Source organism: Rhineura floridana, chromosome 1 (genome assembly GCF_030035675.1).
Source record: "Rhineura floridana isolate rRhiFlo1 chromosome 1, rRhiFlo1.hap2, whole genome shotgun sequence".
Lineage (NCBI taxonomy): Eukaryota > Metazoa > Chordata > Lepidosauria > Squamata > Rhineuridae > Rhineura > Rhineura floridana.
The window spans coordinates 114028264-114050121 of record NC_084480.1 but is presented as its reverse complement, the minus strand read 5'-3'; the positions used below and the strand labels follow the sequence as shown (position 1 = coordinate 114050121).

The following is a 21858-nucleotide window of genomic DNA, read 5'->3' as shown; positions in this document are numbered from 1 at the left end:
TGCAAGACAGCTATTACTGCAGACCATTTTTGGAAATTACAGGCTCTTTGTGAAAGAAAAACACAGCAGCTGTAGACCTAAGACAGATAGTAATACAGACTTGTATATATTCTGGCCCCGTATTTCACATGCAGTCACCTGGTTTTCGAAGAAAATAGTCTTGTCACTGCCTGAAAATAGATACAGTGGTATAAGAAAAGTATTTGCTCTATTACAGATGGTATCCCTATATCCTTGCTCTCTGTCATAATCAGTGATCCATATAGGGCTTTGTGGCTTCAGAACTGATCTGCAGACACTGCATGTAAATCTTATCCAACTAATCAACTTTCCATGGGAGCAATTCTTCACAGATGATTTACTTCAAGAACAGCTGACTGAGTCTTGAGAGAAAAAAACTATGTTCCCAATAGTCAGTCACATTAGAATTGATAATTCAAACTTCCAGAAGCTGAAATCCATTCAATGCCTGCATGTTTTGCAGCCCAATCTGAACATTAAGCTTTTGTGAATTTATAATTTAAACCTCATTCAGTTTCTGACACAAAAATATTAAAATATTTGCTATAGCGGCACAAATCTCAAGCATATATGAAAATATCCAGTTAAAATCATCTGTACTGTCAGTTGTGTTCACATGAAGGAATTTTACTGCCTCTTTTTACGCAAGATCTTAGAAGGTCTGACTAAAATCTCCTTTACTGGATTTTACTGAAGAGGTTATTTGCTGCCTCTAAAAGTAGAGAAACCATTTGGAACATAATGATGTATAGTAGGGATGTGCTCAAATTTTTCAAAATTAAAATCTGATACAAGATTTCCTATTTATTTGTGCTTTTTTATCCTCACAGATTGGGTTTCTTTCTAGTGGTTTTCTGCAGCTCAAGCAGATTTTTTTTTAAAAAAATTGCCTCAAAATATTGATAATACTGATATTTACCTCAAAATATTTATACTAATATTGATATTTTATTTAAAATATCAATATTTTTTAAAAATATAAAAGGTGTTTTTTTTAAAAAATATTAATTTCAATATTTTTGTAGGAAAAAATCCAAATTGGTATTTATAGAAAATAGCGAACATTGATCCCTGATGAAGCGGTATTGGAAGTTTGATGGAGCAAAAATTGAACTGGCACCCAAATGGGGATCCCATCCCTAGTATTAGGGTTGCCAGGTCAGAAGCATCCCAAAACCTGAGATTTTAGGGGTGGGCCCAAGTGATGTCATGGGGCAGGCCCGAGTGATGTCACAGGGCAGGCCCAAGTGATGTCATTAAGCATGATACATTAAGCATCAATCACAGTTGCTTGGAGCGTACAATTAAAAAAAAATCTGACTGGAAATTAAGCTAGACATTTTAGCTAAAAGATGGAGCCTGGGTGGGGAACATTTAATCTAGTCTACTTGCTTTCGGCAAGAAGGGTTTAAGTGCCTTCAGACCAGGCCAGTCACCAGAAGGTCACTGTAGGAAGAAAGGAGCCTAGTGTTGTGGAGATGTTAGATGGGAGCATTTGGGAGTAAAGATGGATGCCCCTGAAGGCTGCAATTCTAAACATACGTACTAAGGGCCTAAGCCCCAATAAAACTCAACAGGACTTACTTCTGAGTAGATATAGTTTGGATTGCGCTGTTGGTAAAGCTTGACTAAGGATCCTCTGCAAAGACATCCATATCCAAGCAGGGTTGTCAACCCCCTGCCTGGAATGCCCTGCCCTTATCTTTTAATGTGGCTGCTCCAAACTTCTTTACAGATTTGACCCTTCACTTCAGAAAGAGGTCTGAGAAATGAGTAAGAGTAAGAAGATTCTCTACCCTTTCTGTCTGCATAGATGCCCTCATCCTTCTCCTGCGCCCAGCAGAAGCTCTGGGCCAGGTGGGATGCAGTGACATATAGAGGACACCCTCCCCTTTCATGAGGTGTATGATTTGTCCTGTCCCAGAGCAGATTTTGGGGTGGGCACCCCCAATTACTTATTTTTCCTGTATGTTTTTTTCTGCTTTGATTTTGTATAGATGCCCTCTTCTGTGCCCTCCGCCCAGCAGAAGCTCTGGTCCAGGCGGGACGCAGTGGCATCTCATAGAGGACATCCTCCCCTTTCCTGGGGTATGTGATCTGTGCTGTCCCAGAGCAGATTTTGGGGTGGGTACCCCCAGTTACTTATTTTTTTCTATGTGTTTTTGTCCATTTTGATTTTGCATTGATGTACCCGTGCGTGCCTGATGCCCAGCAGAAGCTGTGGGCCAGACGGGATGCACTGGCATCTCGTAGAGGACACCCTCCCCTTTCCTGGGGTATGTGGTTTGTCCTGGCCCAGAGCAGAGTTTGGGGTGGGCACCCCCAGGTACTTATTTTTTCCTGCATGTTTTGGTCTGCTTTGATTTTGCATAAATGCCCTCATCCTTCCCCTGCGCCCAGCAGAAGCTCTGGGCCAGGCGGGCCGCAGTGGCATCTCATTGAGGACACCCTCTCCTTCCTGGGGTATATGATTTGTCCTGTCCCAGAGCAGAGTTTGGGGTGGGCACCCCCAGTTACTTATTTTTTATGATTTTATGACATCATTATGTATTTATGATAATATCAGAAGCCTGATGATTTTGATTGCATAAATGTATTGTTATTCTTGATGGGGAGAGTCCCCCGATCACAGTGATATATCATACAGGGTACCCCAACATATATTCTGGGGTTCAGAGACATGTTAAGTTTGGTTTGAAGTTGCTGTAGTTGTCAACTCTTCTTTTTTAGTGTTTTGAACTTTCAAGCAAATATGGAACTGGGAACTAGGAACCAACTTCAGCGTCATATCAGTTAAATAGATTAAACAATCACGGAGGCAGCTGACATTTTGGTGTATATCTCAGGAACCAGACCACCTAGAAACTTAATTTTTTAAAAAATTGAAGCTGAGAGTCCAGAGATTAAGGGGTGCTAGCTGGAGAGCCGGAGGGGCCCCCCAGAAACCAGAGACTCCTGCCAAAAACCGGAGAACTGGTAACTCTACCTAGTATATAGTGAACCTTTTTCTGGGTGCAAAGTATTCACTCTGTACTCAGTTCTCTTCACTCCAATTCTATCCATTATTCAAGCATAAAGGCATGTAAATTTGACCCACAGGGACAGATAGAGTGGTCAAGTAGTAGTCTTGGACTGAAGCTTCAGATTTACACCAATTGCGAGCATTTAAAGTTAAAAAGTGAGGTTTCTAATTGGTCAACACAGAGAGACAAAAGCATCACCAATTCAAACAATTCAGCAGGGAAGCCCAAATTATTTATTCTTGCTTTGTAAGGATGTGTTTGCTGAGCTTGCCTGAAGACTAAAAAACTTAGTTGATTCAAATTCACCATTCATGTTCACAAACCTTGATATGAAATAGGGCTGACATTTTTTAAGGACAGCTGATTGTAACCCTGTGCCTGCCCATCTCCCGCCACGTATTCACACTCAGAAAAAGTTCTGTTTCAAAAGGATATTTTTGAAGGTTGGGTTTTGGTTTGAGACAGGCCAGGGGAGGAGTTGTTGGAGCTTAGTGTCATCTACAGTTTGGTATCAGCTAACTTCCTGATGTGTTGTTAATTACTTAGAGGCAAATGGACAGGAAAAGAATAATCATCTGTCAAGACATGGTATGTCCTTTAATGGTGCTACTTAGTGGAATATTTATCAGTTTGTAGACAGTGTTTTGGGTTTGAAGAGACAACTGTGAGACGGTATCCTTGGGACACACTTGCTATTTCTTACAATGTGACAAACCCAGGATGTTCACGCTGCACACATAGTGCCAAGTTTAGACACAGCTTGGGTGTTCAAAAATTCACCTAATGGTGTTTTTTCAACACACATACTGTACCTCTAAGTAATCATGCTTATGAAGGTTATACTTTTTCATCTTCTCCATTCATCTTCAAATGCAATTTGTGAGTAGCCAGTATAAAGCAATGCACTGCAATATGATACTGTGATGCAATCTGCTCAGAAACATCTGTCAGGTCATAATACTGCCACTAGACTGGTAAGAAGGCCATGTGTCATACTTGTAGAGAGAACAATCCTGTTTGAAAGTCTGTCTGGTCTAAGCCCTGTTTAAAGATAAAAGGTCATAAGAAGGGAGAGCAGGGGCTTTGAAATTACTCATAAACAGTTAGCACCTGGACAGCAGACTGACCAATTACACAGGTCACTTGGTCAGTTTCCCCCACTATTGTGTGAAGTATTGCATATCTCTTTATAGTAGTTACTTGCAAATTTGCATCTGCAGATAAATTAGAATATGCACATATTATGCAAATTTATGTCCTCTTTTGCCTTTTTTGTGGGGAGAGTAAAGCATTTCCTCTTTTTTAATGATACCTAACTAGTCAACCTACAACTAACTGCGGACTGGCTCCAGGAATCCGATCTTGCCAGTTCTTAAGGAATTATGTTCACTGTTAGTTTTTCTGAGCACACTTAAAAGCACCGGTGCTAACATTGAAAACTCTAAACGGCTTTGGACCATGGCACTTGAAGCACTGCCTCGTCCAATATGAGCCTGCCCAGTTGATAAATTCATCATTTGAAGTCCTTCAACCAGTCCTTCCCAACCCAGCTGCTGAAATTATAAATTTTCAATATGAAAATAATAAACATTTGGCTCAAAAAAATCCCCCAGGTCGTGTACAAGTCCAATTACATAAAAACATGACTAAAATACACACCAATTAAAATCAGATATATATATATATATATATATATATAAAACCATCATTAAAAACAAAAGATAAAATCAAGAAACATTTAAAATAAATTAGGCAGCTGATTCTCATTTGTGGCACCAAACTGTGAGCCACCCTTTCCAGAGAGGGCCATCAAGTACCAAATCTGGTTACTTGTTGGTGCTAAGACTTTTTTAGTTGCCCAGGCCTTCCACCATGTGTTAGCTTGGTTAGTATGACTCCTGCTACTGTATCATTTATTGTCCTGCTGAGTCATTTTTTCTGCTGTGTCATTGTACCTGATAAGTATTCATATTTTTATATTTCTTGGATTTTGATTTATGACTATGTAAGATCCCCTGAGAGTTCAGTCACTCAAGGGTGGCATGTAAATCTATAATTGAAACAATGAATTAAAATACGTAATCTGCTCTTCTGACTTGTTTGGCAGAGTAGTTATCCCAAAATTTCAGTGTGGCTATCAGCAAACTGATACCTATTCTGAGGAGGGGATAGGTGACTCCATACATTAGCCTGTGTCAGGTTCAGTGCCAGGTTTGAGGGACCCCTTGGCAGCCCATCCCCATGGGCCCCTTGGATGTGGTGGCACTGTGAGTCCCTGTATTTTAATACCTGTGAATATGGTAAGTGCGGGTTTATTAAGCGATATATGGTAAGTGACTGAGTGAGAGGGGGGAGTACATGGGCTAGAATGCTGGAGTATGCTGTATGATGATTGGCTGAGCGTTTGAGTGGCTGAAGGTATAAATGAGAGGATGACAGTTGAGAGGTGGTCGGTTGCTTGTGGAGTGTAGATTGGAGTTAGTTGTGGGTTGGATTATATTTGGCTGGTATTTAGGCAGAATATATAAGACTGGAAACATAAAGAGTGACACTAAATGAAACCATACGCTTGTTGAACATTCCTAAAGTAATCTTGTTATTTCCTGGTGTTATCAAATAAATACTTTTATTGGTTTACCTAAAGCCTGATCCTTGGCTGGGGATACACAGACCAGAAGGGAGGGCAGGGTAATTACCAAGGCTGGAGGGAAACAGTATCAAATAAATGGTGGCAGAGGTGAAAGGAGATATTGTAACTTCGTCAAGTATCCAGAGCAACCCAGTATTGTATGCTTTATAGACAAAGATACAAGGGGGTTGTGGACGGCAAGGGCATCCAGACACAAAGTAACAAATAAGCCAGAAAGGAACTAAGGCAAAGTCCTAAGGCAATATTGTGAAATGGAGTGGCTGGTCTGTAGTTCCCCGGTTGCTCCTTTTCCCTTTTTTTGAAGATAGGGACAACATTAGCTCTCCTCCAGTCATCCGGCACTTCACCAGTCCTCCATGATTTTGCAAAGATAATAGACAGTGGTTCTGAGAGTTCTTCAGCCAGTTCCTTCAATACTCTGGGATGTAGTTTATCGGGCACTGCTGATTTGAACTCATGCAAAGTGATTAGGTATTCCTTGACCATATGTCTCTCAATCTCAACCTCCAATCCTACCCCTTCTACTTCATGTTTCCCAGCAGGGTCACAGATCCTTTTTTCGGAGAAGACTGCGCCAAAGTAGGAATTGAGGACTTCTGCCTTTTCTTTGTCATCTGTTATCATTTTGCCATCCTCATTGAGTAGCTGTGCCACCGTTTCTTTTCTCTGTCTTTTACTATGGACATACCTGAAGAAAGCTTTTTTGTTGTTTTTAGCATCCCTCACTAGCCTCAGCCCATTCTCAGTTTTAGCCTTCCTGACACCATCCCTGCAATTCCGTCATACCTGCCTGTACTCTTCCTTTCTGGCCTGGCCTTCTTTCCACTTCCTGTATGTGTCCTTTTTTGTTTTCAGGTCCTCTCAAAGCTTTTTGTGAAGCCACATTGGCTTCTTCTGCTGTTTCCCCCCTTTTTTCCTTGTTGGAATTGCCATTGCGCTTTTAGAATTTCATTTTTTAGGACCTCCCACCCATCTTGGACTCCTTTTCTCATTAGGGTGGCTTGCCATGGAACCATACTTACAATTGTTCTGAGTTTATTGAAATCAGCTTTCCTGAAGTCCAGGGTTTGTGTGTGGCTACTCTCAGCTTTTGCTTCTGTTAAAATCAAGAATTCAAGAATGGTGTGGTCACTTTCCCCCAGAGTTCCCGTAACTGCCACTTCATCCACCAAATCATCTCTGTTGGTTAGAATCAAGTCCAGGATAGCTGATCTTCTGGTTGCTTTCTCCACTTTCTGTAATTTAATTTAATTTAGTTTATTGGATTTCTTAGTCGCCCATCTGGCTGGCCCTCCAGCCACTCTGGGCGATCTACAAAATGAACAAAATAACACAAAATGACACACCAATACAATAAACATTAAAATCTAAAAGCAACAATGGTAAAATCTAACCCACCCGAAAAGACTGCCTGGAGAGCCAGGTCTTCACGGCCCTGCGGAAACTCATTGTAGAGGGGGCCTGGCGGAGATCATTTGGAAGGGAGTTCCATAGGGTGGGGGCCACAATTGAAAAAGTGTAGGAAAAAGTTATCTCCAACACAAGTGAGAAATTTCTTGGAGGGGCCGTGTTTGGCAGAATTTGTCTCCCAACAGATATCGGGATAATTGAAATCCCCCATTACTACTACATCATGCCTCCTCGAAACATTGGCAGTTTGCTTTTCAAAAGTTACATTCTCGTCTTCTCCTTGATTGGGTGGACTGAATAGACGCCAAGCACCACATTCCTTTTATTACTTGCCCCATTAATTTTAATCCAGATACTCTCAGTGGAACTACCAAGCACATCTTCCTATATTTCTGTGCAGGGATATATATTTTTAACATATAGTGCGACTCCACCTCCCTTTTTATTCCTTCTGTTCTTTTTGAACAAGTTATATCCTTCAATTGCTGTATTCCAGTCATGGCAGTAATCCCACCAGGTTTCAGTTATACCTATCAAGTCGTAATTGCCCTCCTGTATTAAGAGTTCAAGTTTGTCCTGCTTGTTTCCCATGCTCTGCACATTAGTATACAGGCATCAAAGATCATGTGATTTACAGCTTGGCTTCCTTACTACATTTTTCTGAGGACTGTCACTGGTCCCTATTACAGCCGATCTCTCTGTTCCTGTTCCTGTGCACAAGCCTTCATCAGTCGTTACCACCAAGTTTATGTCTCCCTCCCCCTTAGGATTCAGTTTAAAGCCCTCCTGATGAACTTCTCCATGCTGTGGCCAAACACATTCTTCCCAGTCCTTGTGAGATGCCACCCATCACTTGCCGGCAATCCATCTTCCAGGAAGCATAGCCCATGGTCCCAGAATCTCACGTCAGCACCATGTTCGTAGCCATTCATTCACATGGAGTATTTTTCTTTCCCTTTCTACTCCTCTTCTAAATACTGGAAGGATGGGTGAAAAAATTATCTGGGCCCCAAAGTCCTTGAGTTTTCTTCCCAGAGCTTCAAAGTCTGATGTGATTTCTTCATAGCTCCGTTTGGCAGTATCATTTGTTCCTACATGGATGAGGAGAAAGGGATACCTGTCAGTGGGCTTGATGAGTGATGGCAACTCTTCCGTCACATCTCTAATCCATCATCCTGGTAGACAGCATCCTTGGCAAGTCCACGGATCTTCTATGCATACCTGGGTATCAATCCCATGCAATAGGGAGTCTCCCACTACTAGTACTCTTCTTGTTGTGGGGCGAGGTTTCATTGGCCCTGTTTGATGGAGCATCAGCCTCTTGTTCATTGTCACACGGGGTCTCCTGTAATTCTTTCACCACAAACTGTCCTCCAGTCTCATCCTTGAGTGGTTGAAAGCGCATAGTTCCACTGGTGAAGGGTGTCTTCTAGCTCTTCTGCTCCTGTCACCCTTTCCCACGGAGTTTCCTCCACTTTGTTGTTCCTCTCCAAAGCAGTCTCCTCTTCTGCTTCCACATGCTGTTGCTCTTCCACCTCCACTTCTCTTTGCTGCTGTTGTTCCAGCGTTCTGTCTAAGAACTCTTCATCTTCTCTTATAGTTCTCAGTGTGGCCACTCGCCATTCCTGGCCTCTCACTTTTTCTTCCAACACAACATAATGTAATACAAATGCATAGATTAAGAAAAGGGTACTAATATCCAAGCGTTTGGATATCCCAGTAAGCACAGTTGGATCAATAATCAGGAAATGGAAGCTGCATCACATCACCCAGGCACTGCCAAGAAAAGGGTCAAACAAGGAGACTTGTGAGAGAGGCCAGCAATCCCTTTGAAGTAGCTACAGAGTTCAGTGGCTGGGAGTGGAGTAATGGTGCATCAGTGATCCCTATCAAGAGCTCTGCATAACAATGGCTTTTATGGGAGGGTGGCAAGAAAGAAGCCATTGCTCAAAAAGTGCCATCTGAAAGCACATCTGGAGTTTGCCATAAAGCACGAGAGTGCCCCAGCTGCGATGTGGGAAAAGGTTTTGTGGCCAGAAGAGTCCAAGATAGAGCTTTTTGGCCAAATCTCAAAGCGCTATGTGTGGCCCAAACCTAACACTGCCCTTGCCTCAAGACACACCATCCCTACAGTGAAGTATGGTGGTGGTAGCATCATGTTGTGGGGATGCTTCTCATCAGCAGGGACTAGGCATCTTATTAAAATTAAAGGATGAATGGATGGAACAAAATGCAGGGAAATATTGCAAGAGAACCTGCTTCAGTCCACTAAAAACTGAAGCTTCGGAGGGAATTCACTTTTCAGCAGGACAATGATCCCAAGCACAAGGCCAAAGCAACACTGGAGTGGCTCAAGAACAAAAAGGTGAATGTCTTACAGTGGCCCAATCAAAGTCCTGATCTCAATCCCACTTAGAATCTGAGGTACTCTTTGAAAATTGCTATCCACAAGCAACATCCAATCAATCTGAACAACCTGGAACGAATCTGCCAAGAAGAATGGGCCAAAATCCCTCCAACACTGTGTGCAAAGCTGGTACATACCTACCCCAAAAGACTTAAAGCTGTTATTGCAGCAAAAGGTGGCTCTACCAAATATTAGTGTGTGTGGGTTGAATACTTTATGCAAGCAACATGTTTCAGTTTTTAATGTTTCTTACAAACATTTCCCAACATAAAACCAATGTCACCTTACAATAATTGATTGTGACTTTCAGTGTTTAAAAATCAAATATCATGCACAACGAAATTACAGTGTACCATTTGTAATTCAGTAATATGGCAGCATTGGTCAGGGGTCTGATTACTTTTGCAAGGCACTGTAACATCTACATGAAGCTGTTGGGAGCCATCATTAGGAGATTTGGAGCAAGGTGTTGTCAGTACACTGATGATACCCAGCTCTATTACTCTAACATTTGAATTAGGAGAGGCTGTGCAAGCCATTGACTGGTGCCTGGACTCGGTGGTGGGTTGGATAAGGGTAAATAAATTGACTCTGAATCCTGGCAAGATGGAGGTGCTGTGAGTGACTGGTTCCTGATTCCAGATAATTGGTCAATTGCCTGCTTTGAATGGATTTGTACTCCTTCTGAAGGGGTAGGTGTGTCATCTAGGGGAGCTCCAGGACCTGTTTCTGTAACTCTGCCATGGCGACCCTCAACTTAATCTTAAGTGGCACCCAGTAGATGGAAGTGTTGTCAAACTGACTGGGAACAGGGACCATAGTGCTATTAAATTAAATATGCATGTAAACGGCCAATTGCCAAGAAAATCCAATATGGACACATTTGACTTCAAAAGAAGAAACTTCCTCAAAATGGAGCAATTATTAAAAAGGAAGTTGAAAAGCAAAGTTCAGAAGGTCAAATCACTCTAAAATGCTCAGGAGTTGTTCAAAAAGACAATAGTAGAAGTTCAACTGGAGTATATATTGCAGATCAAGAAAGGTACCACCAGGGCCAAAAGGATGCTGGTGTGATTAACAAGCAGAATCAAATGAGCTATTAGAAGCAAGAAGGTTTCCTTCAAAAAATGGAAGTGTTATCCGAGGGAGGAGAATAACAAGAAACACAAACTCTGGCAAAAGAGATGCAAGACATGCTAACATAAGGCATGCTAGCATAAGGCATGCTAACAAGGAATTTGAGGAGCACATTGCTAAAAACATAAAAATCAATCTTTAAATACATTAAATACAGGAGAACATCTAGGGAGCTGGTTGGACCCTTGAATTACAAGGGAGTCCAAGGTGTGCTAAAGCAGGATAAGGAGATTGCAGAGAAGCTATATGAATTCTTTGCATCTGTCTTCACAGTGGAGGATATAGGGCAGATCCCTGAACCTGAACTAACTTTTGCAAGAAGGAAGTCTGAGGAACTGAGACAACTGAGGAACTGAGTTCTAGGCTTAATATACAAAATAAAATATGACAAATTGCCAGGTCCAGATGGCATTCACCCGAGAGTTCTCAAAGAACTCAAATGTGGAATTGCTGATCTTCTAACAAAAATATGTAGCTTGTCCCTCAGATCCACCTCCATGCCTGAGGACTGGAAAGTAGCCAATGTAATACCAGTCTTTAAAAAAGGATCCGGGGGGATCCTGGAAATTACTGATGGTTAGCTTTATGTCTCTCCCGGGAAAATGGTAGAAAGTATTTTTCAAAATAAAATAACCAAGCATATAAAAGAGTGAGCCTTGATGAAGCAGAACCAGCATACTGTCTCATTAATCGATTAGAGTTCTTTGAGAGTTTTAACAATCATATAAATAGAGATCATCTGGTTGATATAGTGTACTTGGACTTTCAAAAAGCTTTTGACAAGGTACCTCACCAAAGACTCCTGAGTAAGCTTAGTCATGGAATAAGAAGAGAGGTCCCCTTGTGGATCAGGAATTGAGTAGCAGGAAGCAGAGAGTAGGAATAAATGGTCAGTTCTCCCAGTGGAGGACTGTAGAAAGTAGAGAACCCCCAAGAATTGGTATTGGGACCTGTGCTTTTTAACTTGTTCATAAATGATCTAGAGTTAGGAATGAGCAGTGAGGTGGCCAAGCTTGCTGATGATACTAAATTGTTATTTTTATTATTTATTTATTTATTTAATTTATATCCCGCCCTTCCTCCCAGCAGGAGCCCAGGGTGGCAAACAAAAGCAGTAAAAACACTTTAAAACATCATAAAAACATACCTTAAAATACATTAAAACAAAACAACTTTAAAAACATTCTTTAAAAAAGCTTTTTAAACATCCTAAATAAAAAGAGTTAAAAACACATTGTTTAGAAACAAATGTTTTTTAAAAAATATTAAAACATATTAACATATTAACATAAAAACATATTAAAAGCAATTCCAATACAGATGCAGACTGGGATAGGTATTAACTTTTATTATTATTATTATTATTGTTGTTGTTGTTGTTGTTGTTGTTGTTGTTGTTGTTGTTATTATTATTATTACATTTGTATACTGTCCCATAGCCGAAGCTCTCTGGGTGGTTTACAACAATTAAAAACATTAAAAACAAATATACAAACATACAAATTTAAAAACACTTTTTAAAAAAAACAATTTAAAAACACATGCTAAAATGCCTGGGAGAAGAGGAAAGTCTTGACTTGGCGCCGAAAAGATAACAGTGTTGGCGCCAGGCACACCTCGTCACTAATATCATTCCATAATTAAATACAGGCATACCCCGCTTTAACGTTTGCACTGGGACTGGAGAGTATACTTTAAGTGAAAATCTACTTTAAGTGAAGCAATTGTCTTCACTTGTACTGCACACAATCACCACTAGATGGCGTCGAACGTTAAGCGGGGTATGGGGACGTATGGAGCATGTATGTTATAGCGAGGCAACGTTAAGTGAAGCAACGTTAAGCGGGGTATGCCTGTAATTAATACTAATTAAAAGACTTGTTGAAAGAGGAAAGTCTTCAATAGGCACCGAAAAGATAACAGAGATGGTTAATATTTAATATTTAAGGGGAGGGAATTCCACAGGGTAGGTGCCACCACACTAAAGGTTCGTTTCCTATGTTGTGCAGAACGGACCTCCTGATAAGATGGTATCTGCTGGACGCCCTCACCTGCAGAGCGCACTGACTGACTTGGTAAAGAAGGGGTAAGACAGTCTTTCAAGTATCCTGGTCCCAAGCTGTATAGGGTTTTGTACACCAGAACTAGAACCTTGAACTTGGCCCAGTAGCAAATGGGCAGTCAGTACAATTCTTTCAGCAGTGGGGTGACATGTTGGCAATACCGCTGCATTTTGCACCAGCTGCAACTTCCAGACCAACCTCAAGAGCAGCCCCACATAGAGCGCATTACAGTAATCCAGCCTAGAGGTCACTAGTGCGTTGACAACAGTAGTCAGGCTATCCCAGTCCAGAAACAGCTGCAGCTGTCTTATCAGCCACAGCTGGTAAAAGGCACTCCTAGCCACAGAGGTCACCTGGGCCGCTAGTGACAAAGATGGATCCAGGCGCACCCCACACTACGAACTTGCTCTTTCAGAGGGAATACGACCCCATCCAAAGCAGGCAACCGACCAATCACCTGAACTCGAGAACCACCAACCCACAGTGACTCCGTCTTGCTAGGATTCAGACTCAGTTTATTGGCCCTCATCCAGCCTACCACCGAGTACAGGCAGCGGTCCAGGGCTTGCACGGCCTCTCCTGATTCAGATGTAATGGAGAAATACAGCTGGGTATCATCAGCATACTGCTGACACCTCGCCCCAAAGCTCCTGATGACCGCTCCCAAGGGCTTCATATAGATGTTAAACAGCATGGGGGACAAGATGGTACCCTGAGATACCCCATAGCACAACTGCCAGGGGGCCGAAAGACAGTCACCTAATGCTATTCTCTGAGAATGACCTTGGAGATAGGATTGGAACCACTGTAAAACAGTGTCTCCAATACCCATCTCACTAAGTCGGCCCAGAAGGATACCATGGTCAAAAGCCGCTAAGAATAACAGGGTCACACTCCTCCTGTCCCTCTCCCGGTAAAGGCCATCCATCAGGGTGACCTAGGCTGATTCAGTCCCATAACCAGGCCTGAACCTAGACTGGGATGGGTCAAGATAATCTGTGTCATCCAAGAGTACTTGCAATTGCTGTGCCACAACCCTCTCAATGACCTTCCCTAAAAAGGGGGTATTTGCAACCGGTCGGTAGTTGTCAGAAACCAATGGGTTCAGGGTGGGCTTTTTCAGGAGTGGTCGGATCACCACCTCTTTCAAGGCGGCTGGAACCACTCCCTCCTGCAATGATGCGTTGACCACACTCTAGGTCCACTTGGTCAAATCTCCTTGGCAACCTTTAATAAGCCAAGAAGGGCAAGGGTCGAGAGGACATGTTGCTGGCAGCAGCATCGCAAGTACCTTGTCTACGTCATCAGGCCGCATCATATGAAACCATTCCCAAGAAGTTGCAGCAGATGTTGCACTGGACACCTCATTGGGGACTACAGTAGATGTGGATGGGGCATCGAGACTGCTATGGAGGCAAACAACTTTACCCTCAAGCAGAGAAGTGGGCTTTCTTCGCCTCCCTCACCACCACACAGTAGGCACGGTTATGATGTTTTACTCGTGCCCGATCAGCCTCACTGCACATCTTTTGCCACTTGTGTTCTAACCATCGTCCAGCCTGTTTCATTGCCCTTAGCTCACTGCTGTACCAAGGTGCAAACCGGGCTCTACAATGCTGGAGAGGGTGCTTGGGGGCAACCATGTCAAGAGCCTGATGCGCCTCGCTGTTCCACCGCTTGACAATGGCTTCAACAGGGCCACCTGCTCTATCTACTGGGAACTCCCGCAGGGCATTCAGGAATCGAGTGGATTCCTTTATGCTCCAAGGGCGGACCATCTTAATCTGTCCACCACCCCTGCAGGGAAGGATCGGAGCCATAAGTCTAAACTTCACCAGGAAGTGGTCTGACCATGACAATGGGGTGACATCCACCCCCCTATTTCCAGACCACCCCTTCCTCCATCTTTCAATTGTTCAGCATTGTTAAAACAAAAAGGGATTGTGAAGAGCACCAAAAGGACCTCTCCAAACTGAGTGAATGGGTGGTAAAATGGCAAATGCAATTCAATGTGAACAACTGTAACATTATGCATATTGGAGCAAAAAAATCTTAATTTCACATATACACTCATGGGGTCTAAACTGGTGGTGACTGACCAGAAATAAGACCTTGTGGTAGCATGGATAGCTTGATCAAGATGTCAATCCAGTGTGTGGCACCTGTGAAAAGGCAAATTCCATGCTAGGGCTCATTAGAAAAGGTATTTGAAATAAAACTGCTGATAATAATGCCATTATATAAATCTGTGGTGCAACTTCATTTGGAATACTGCGTACAAGATATTGTGAAGCTGGAAAAGGCTCAGAAAAGGGCAACCAAAATCCTCAAGGGGATGGAGGGGCTCTACTATGAGGAAAGGTTGCAGCATTTGGGCCTTTTTAAGTTTAGAGAAAAGATGAGTCAGAGGCAACATGATAGAAATGTATCTCCCTCTCTCATAATGCTAGAACTCATGGACATCCAATGAAGCTGAATGTTAGAAGTTTCAGGACAAAATACTTCTTCACACAACACACAGTTAAACTATGAAATTCACTTCCACAAGAGGCAGTGATGGACACCAAGTTGGATGGATTTAAAAGAGGATTAGACAGATTCATGGAGGAAAAAGCTATCAATGGCTACTAGCCATGATGGCTATACTCTGCCTCCATAGACAGAAGCAGTATGTTTCCAGATATCAGTTGCTGGAAATATCAAGAGGGGAGACTGTTCTTTGCACTTGGGTCCTGCTTGTGGGTTTCCCATGGGCAACTGGTTGGCCAGTGTGAGAAGAGGATGCTGGACTAGATGGATGGGAGTTTCTAAAAAAGGAAATTCTAGAAGTGCAATGGCAAAGGAAAAAGGGGGGGAAACAGCAGAAGAAGCCAATGTGGCTTCACAAAAAGCTTAGAGGTGACCTGAAAACAAAAAAGGACACATACAGGGAGTGGAAAGAAGGCCAGGCCACAAAGGAAGAGTACAGGCAGGTATCACGGAATTGCAGGGATGGTGTCAGGAAGGCTAACACTGAGAATGAGCTGAGGTTAGCGAGGGATGCTAAAAGCAACAAAAAAGCTTTCTTCAGGTATGTCCATAGTAAAAGACAGAGAAAAGAAACGGTGGCACAGCTACTCAATGAGGATGACAAAATGATAACAGATGACAAAGAAAAGGCAGAAGTGTTCAATTCCTACTTTGGCTCAGCCTTCTCCCAAAAATGGGTCTGTGACCCTGCCGGGAAACATGAAGTAGAAGGGGCAGGATTGGAACTTGAGATTGATAGACATATGGTCAAGGAATACCTAATCACTTTGCATGAGTTCAAATCGGCAGGGCCCGATAAACTGCATCCCAGAGTATTGAAGGAACTGGCTGAAGAACTCTCAGAACCGCTGTCTATTATCTTTGCAAAATCATGGAGGACTGGTGAAGTGCCGGATGACTGGAGGAGAGCTAATGTTGTCCCTATCTTCAAAAAAAGGGAAAAGGAGCAACCGGGGAACTACAGACCAGTCAGCCTAACATCAATCCCTGGAAAAACTCTGGAGCAGATTATAAAGCAGTCAATCTGTAAGCACCTTGAAAACAATGCAGTGATTACTAGGAGCCAACATGGATTTATGAAGAACAAATCCTGCCAAACTAATTTTATCTCACATTTTGATTGGGTAACCTCCCTTGTACACTGTTGGACACAATATATCTTGAGTTCAGCAAAGCTTTTGACAAAGTGCCCCATAATATTCTGATTAGCAAGCTAGCTAAATGTGGGCTGGATGGAACAACTGTCAGGTGGATCCACAGTTGGCTCCAGAATCGTACTCAAAGAGTGCTTATCAATGGTTCCTTCTCAAACTGGGCGGAAGTAACAAGTGGGGTACCACAGGGCTCGGTCCTGGGCCCAGTGCTCTTCAACATTTTTATTAACGACTTGGATGAGGAGGTACAGAGCATGCTTATCAAATTTGCAGATGATACAAAATTGGGGGGCATAACTAATACCATGGAAAACAGAAACAAAATTCAAAGGGACCTTGATAGGCTGGAGCATTGGGCTGAAAACAACAGAAAAAATTCAACAGGGATAAATGCAAAGTTCTATACTTAGGAAAAAGAAATGCACAGTTATAAGATGGGGGATCCTTGGCTCAGCAACAGGACATGTGAGAAGGATCTTGGAATTGTCGTTGATCACAAGCTGAATATGAGCCAACAGTGTGATGTGGCTGCAAAAAAGGCCAATGCTGTATTAAGCTGCATTAACAGAAGTATAGTTTCCAAATCGCGTGAAGCATTAGTTCCCTTCTATTCAGCACTGTTTATGCCTCATCTTGAATACTGCATCTAGTTCTGATCTCTGGACTTCAAGAAGGATGCAGACAAACTGGAACAGGTTCAGAGGAGGGCAACAAAGATGATCAGGGGACTGGAAACCAAGCCCTATGAGGAGAGACTGAAAGAACTGGGCATGTTTAGCCTGGAGAAGAGAAGACTGAGGGGAGATATTATAGCACTGTTCAAGTACATGAAAGGTTGTCACACAGAGGAGGGCCGGGATCTCTTCTTGATCGTCCCAGAGTGCAGGACATGGAATAATGGGCTCAAGTTGCAGGAAGCCAGATTTCAACTGGACATCAGGAAAAACTTCCTAACTGTTAGAGCCATACAACAATGGAATCACTTACCCCAAGAGCTGAATAACTTCCGCCCAGTCTCTAATTTACCATTCTTGGGCAAGGTGATTGAGCGAGTGGTGGCCAAACAGTTACAGACACACTTGGAGGAAACAGACTATCTAGATCCATTCCAATCGGGCTTCAGGACTGGACATGGAACTGAAATAGCCTTGGTCGCCCTGGTGGATGATATGAGGAGGGCGTTGGATAGGGGAGAATGTACATTCCTCGTCCTCCTGGATCTCTCAGCGGCTTTCGATACCGTCAACCACGGTATCCTTCTGGATCGCCTGGGGGGAATGGGAATAGGGGGCACTGTTTTGCGGTGGTTCCATTCCTATCTCTCAGACAGGCATCAACGGGTAGCATTGGGGGATGAGGTTTCAGACCCTTGGCCTCTCAATTGTGGAGTGCCACAGGGTTCTATCCTCTCCCCCATGCTATTTAACATCTATGTAAGGCCGCTGGGGGCCATCATCAGGAGATTTGGGTTGCAGTGTCACCAATATGCGGATGACACTCAGCTCTATCTCTCGTTTAAGTCCTCACCAGAGTTGGCTGTGGATACCATGTCCAAGTGCCTCGATTCCGTAAGTGAATGGATGGGAAGTAATAGGCTGAAGCTGAACCCCGACAAGACCGAGGTGCTGCTCGTGGGAGATAAGAGAAGGTTAGGAGATAGAGACCTGGTGTTTAATGGGGTAAGATTGCCCCTGAAGGACCAGGTCCGCAGCCTCGTGGTCATTCTTGTCTCCCAGCTGTCCATGGAAGCTCAGGTTTCGGCAGTGATCCGGGCAGCTTGGTATCAATTATATCTAATACAGAGGCTGCGACCCTACCTTCCTGTCCATCTGCTGCCATGGGTAGTACATGCCCTGGTCTCCTCTCGCTTAGACTACTGTAATGTGCTCTACATTGGGTTACCCTTGAAAACGGTCCGGAAACTCCAGCTGGTACAGAATGCGGCGGCACGTTTGATCAAAAACAGCCGTCGCCGTGATCACATCACTCCGGTGTTAGAAGAACTACACTGGCTACCAGTTATGTACCGGGCACAATTCAAGGTGTTGGTGTTAACCTTTAAAGCCCTTACGGTTTTGGACCAGTTTATTTGAAGGAGCGCCTCCAACATCACCAAATATGCCACCTGACAAGATCAGCCATGCAAGACCTTCTCTCGGTCCCACCAGTTAAAACAGCTAGGCTGGTGCGGACCAGAGAGAGGGCATTTTCATTTGTGGCCCCCACCCTCTGGAACTCCCTGCCTTATGATCTTCGCCATGCACCCTCCCTGGTAGGCTTCCGCCAAGCCTTAAAGACCTGGCTATTCAGGCAGGCATACAGGATTGCTGGGGTGGACTAGGGTTAGCTGTATAGATGGGTGGTTTTAGATTTTCATCGACTGTTGTTCTGCTTAAATGTTGTATTTTTATCCTTTTATCTTTTTATGTATGTCGCCTAGAGTGGCCGTTGTCGCGGCCAGATAGGTGACTTAAAAATAAAATTTATTATTATTATTATTATACCTAGAGAGGTAGTGGGCTCTCCAACACTGGAGGCATTCAAGAGGCAGCTGGACAGCCATCTGTTGGGAATGCTTTGTTTTGGATTCCTGCATTGAGCAGGGGGTTGGACTTGATGGCCTTATAGGCCCCTTCCAACTCTATTGTTCTATGATTCTATTATCATTGACCTGATCCAGCAAGCTCTTCTTATGTTATTATGTTCTTACTAGAGGTCCAGATGACCTTTTTCCAGCTTTGGTTGGTAAGACAGCTACGGTTGTTTCTGGATCAGGATAGCCTGACTACTGCCACCCATGGACTGGTAACCTCCAGATCAGATTACTGAAATGCACTCTATATGGAGCTGCCCTTTAGGGTGATCCTAAAGCTGCAGGCAATGAAAATACTCACTGAGGCAGAATATTGCCATCATCTTGTGCCACTTCTGAAATAATTGCACTGGCTGCCAATTAGCTACTGAACTACAAAAAGTGGACTAGTACTACTACATCATTATAGTTTAGTAATTCTTTTGAAGACTTGAACAAGTCTGACATTTACCTCAATATAGAAAATAATATTAATCTCTGAATTGTGCTTTAGTTGTGCTCTAGAGCAGTGGTTCCCAACCTTTATCAGCACGGGACCCCCTTTATAAGCTGAAAAAAAATTGTGACCACCTCCCCCCAGGGAGGCAGGCTGGCTGCCAGGAAGGAAGGAGGAAAGCAGCCTTTCTTTGCAGGCTTGCTTCTTTTTGCTTCACAAAAAGCCCTCTCCTCTCATTCTAAGCAAGGGCGTTGCCAGTAGCGGCAGTGCAAGGAGACGGGAATCAGTGATAGTAATCCCCTCTTCTTCCTGGTAGCTCCACCCTCAGCCTCCTTTGGCATTTGCCATGTATTTTATAGGCAGATGCCTGCCCTTATTGCGCCTGAAATATGCTCTGGCACTTCAGCAAAAGGCCTCCCCTCTCGTTTGGAGCAAGGGGGAGGTGTCATCTGCAGTGGCAGTGGAAAGCAGACAGTGTAGAGGGAGTGAAGACTTTTTTAAAAAAATAATAATAAATAATTCATTTCTTTACTGTTCACGGCCCCCTCTGGATTACTTCGTGGCCCCCCTGGGGGTCCTGGCCCCCAGGTTGGGAACCACTGCTCTAGAGCTACTTTTGTGGGACAAGGAAATAAAAGTTGAAGTTTAGAGAACAGAAAGAAAAGATCTCAAATGACAACAGCAGCAACAAAAGATTAAAAAACCCTTGCTACCTAAGTGTTTAAAAGAGTTATTGGTGTATGCTTATGTCAATACTGGAATAAAGTAAGTTCACAATGGAGAGCACATGTTGAAGCTATATATCCTTAGTACATAGCCACATATGCCAAAGAATTAAGGGATCCTGCTGCATATTTTTCCTACCTGTGGAACTCTCTGTTAAAGTAATATCTAATGATAAATTGAGTTTATAGTGAACTGCTAGGTCCAGTCTTTGGCTCTAAATCTCCCAAGTAAATTTCTTTTAGCACACAAGCAAAACTCAGTATGGTATATATACACCAACTGTCGCTTGAATGAAAATTCATCCTGACAGAGTAATATTCTCTGTGAAATCTTGATCCTTTTTTGAGAGGATGGTGGTGGCGGTGGTCACATATAGTTCATAGGGTATGTTGCTGAAGATCTTTAATAATGTGATTGAAATACTCTTTCAAATGGAGGGGACAAAGTGTCAGGTGTGTGTGCTTGTGTTAAGTGCATCAGTGTTTGTGGCTAGGTGTAAGTATGGTTGTTTGTGTGTTGTGTCCTGCCTCTGCTCTACCAGAAAATAAGCGGGCACTGTGTGTTTTGATAGAAAATACACTTCTGGCACAATCCTATAAATGTCTATTGAGTTCTTGGTTTGCACTCCTGTCCTTATTAACCTGGGAGTAAGTCCACTAAACTCAATGTGACTTACTTCTGAATAACATGCATCAGATTGCACTGTTAGAAGTGTGTACTCTGAGAGAGGAAAATTTGAAAATACCCATTTTAAAATGCAGTTTTCCCTGCAGATTTTTAAAATAAAAATTCACAGAAATGGGATGAAGCAGACTTAAACATTTGCAAAGCAAGGACCAAAAATAGACTGATTCACCCATTCCTGTTTGTATCCAATGCATTGTTTGTTAGCATAACAAAGTCTTATTTCATTGGTATGCATAGTCCTATATTTGCTTGGAAAACAGCATTTTATAGAATCCAAGTAAGGCATCACTAAATAAAATATGACTAGTGCATCTAAGGGACTTTATTAGTTATATTTTGTGAACATGGCATGAAGCCAGTGCATTTGATGCTTGATTTACATTCAAGAAAACCTGCTGCCCTAATCACTCTTCCACCTACTCAGGCAGAAAATCTTTTCAGTGCTATTTACTTTTTTTTAAAAAAAAAATGACATCAACATATATATGCAAAGCTATGTGAAGTAAATACAAATTTAAAAACACAACTGATGAAAAAAGCCTTCCTATGTGAACAGTTTATATATTAAAATGTACTGAATTACTCAAGTATATTGAATAATACTTAAACAGATAAGTTAAGTATGTGTTGGACTGTGTGGCTTTTAGTGTTTGTGACTCATTGTGGTGTGTTTAGAGTACAAGTCTAAACACTGGCAGCCACATTGGCAAACCCGTAGGAGAAGATGATCACTGCTGTGAAGTGCTACCAACTTTAAAAGAGAAAGCTCAAGCTAAACAAAGTGTAGATTGTCTGTCTTATACAATAAATCAGTAATAGTGAGTTGATTGTACTGAAAAGAAATGTCTTTATCAGCTGCCTGCTGAGCACTTTAAAAAGTTCTGTGTATAACATTAAAAATATATTAAATTGTCCACAATGGGAGAGAAATAGGAATATTTTAGAACATCTTTGTCAATGAACGAATGTGTCCTTAATATAATTCCTGCTTGCCAAGATATATGTAGGGGTCAAGATCTGGG

The 21858-nt window shown here is 42.6% G+C and overlaps 1 protein-coding gene across 13 annotated transcripts in view; it reads left to right on the top strand.

The window, feature by feature from the left end:
* The window catches only part of PTPRD (protein tyrosine phosphatase receptor type D), a 2140456-nt gene that overhangs the window by 162279 nt on the left and 1956319 nt on the right, over positions 1-21858 (top strand). Inside the window, exon 1 of one of the 13 annotated variants that reach the window (XM_061629641.1) lies at positions 2127-2145. The exons of the other annotated variants lie outside the window; for them this stretch is intronic. The gene's annotated coding sequence lies outside the window, so the exon portion shown is untranslated. Of the gene's footprint in view, positions 1-2126; positions 2146-21858 lie in introns of those variants that run through there. 13 annotated transcript variants of the gene reach the window in all.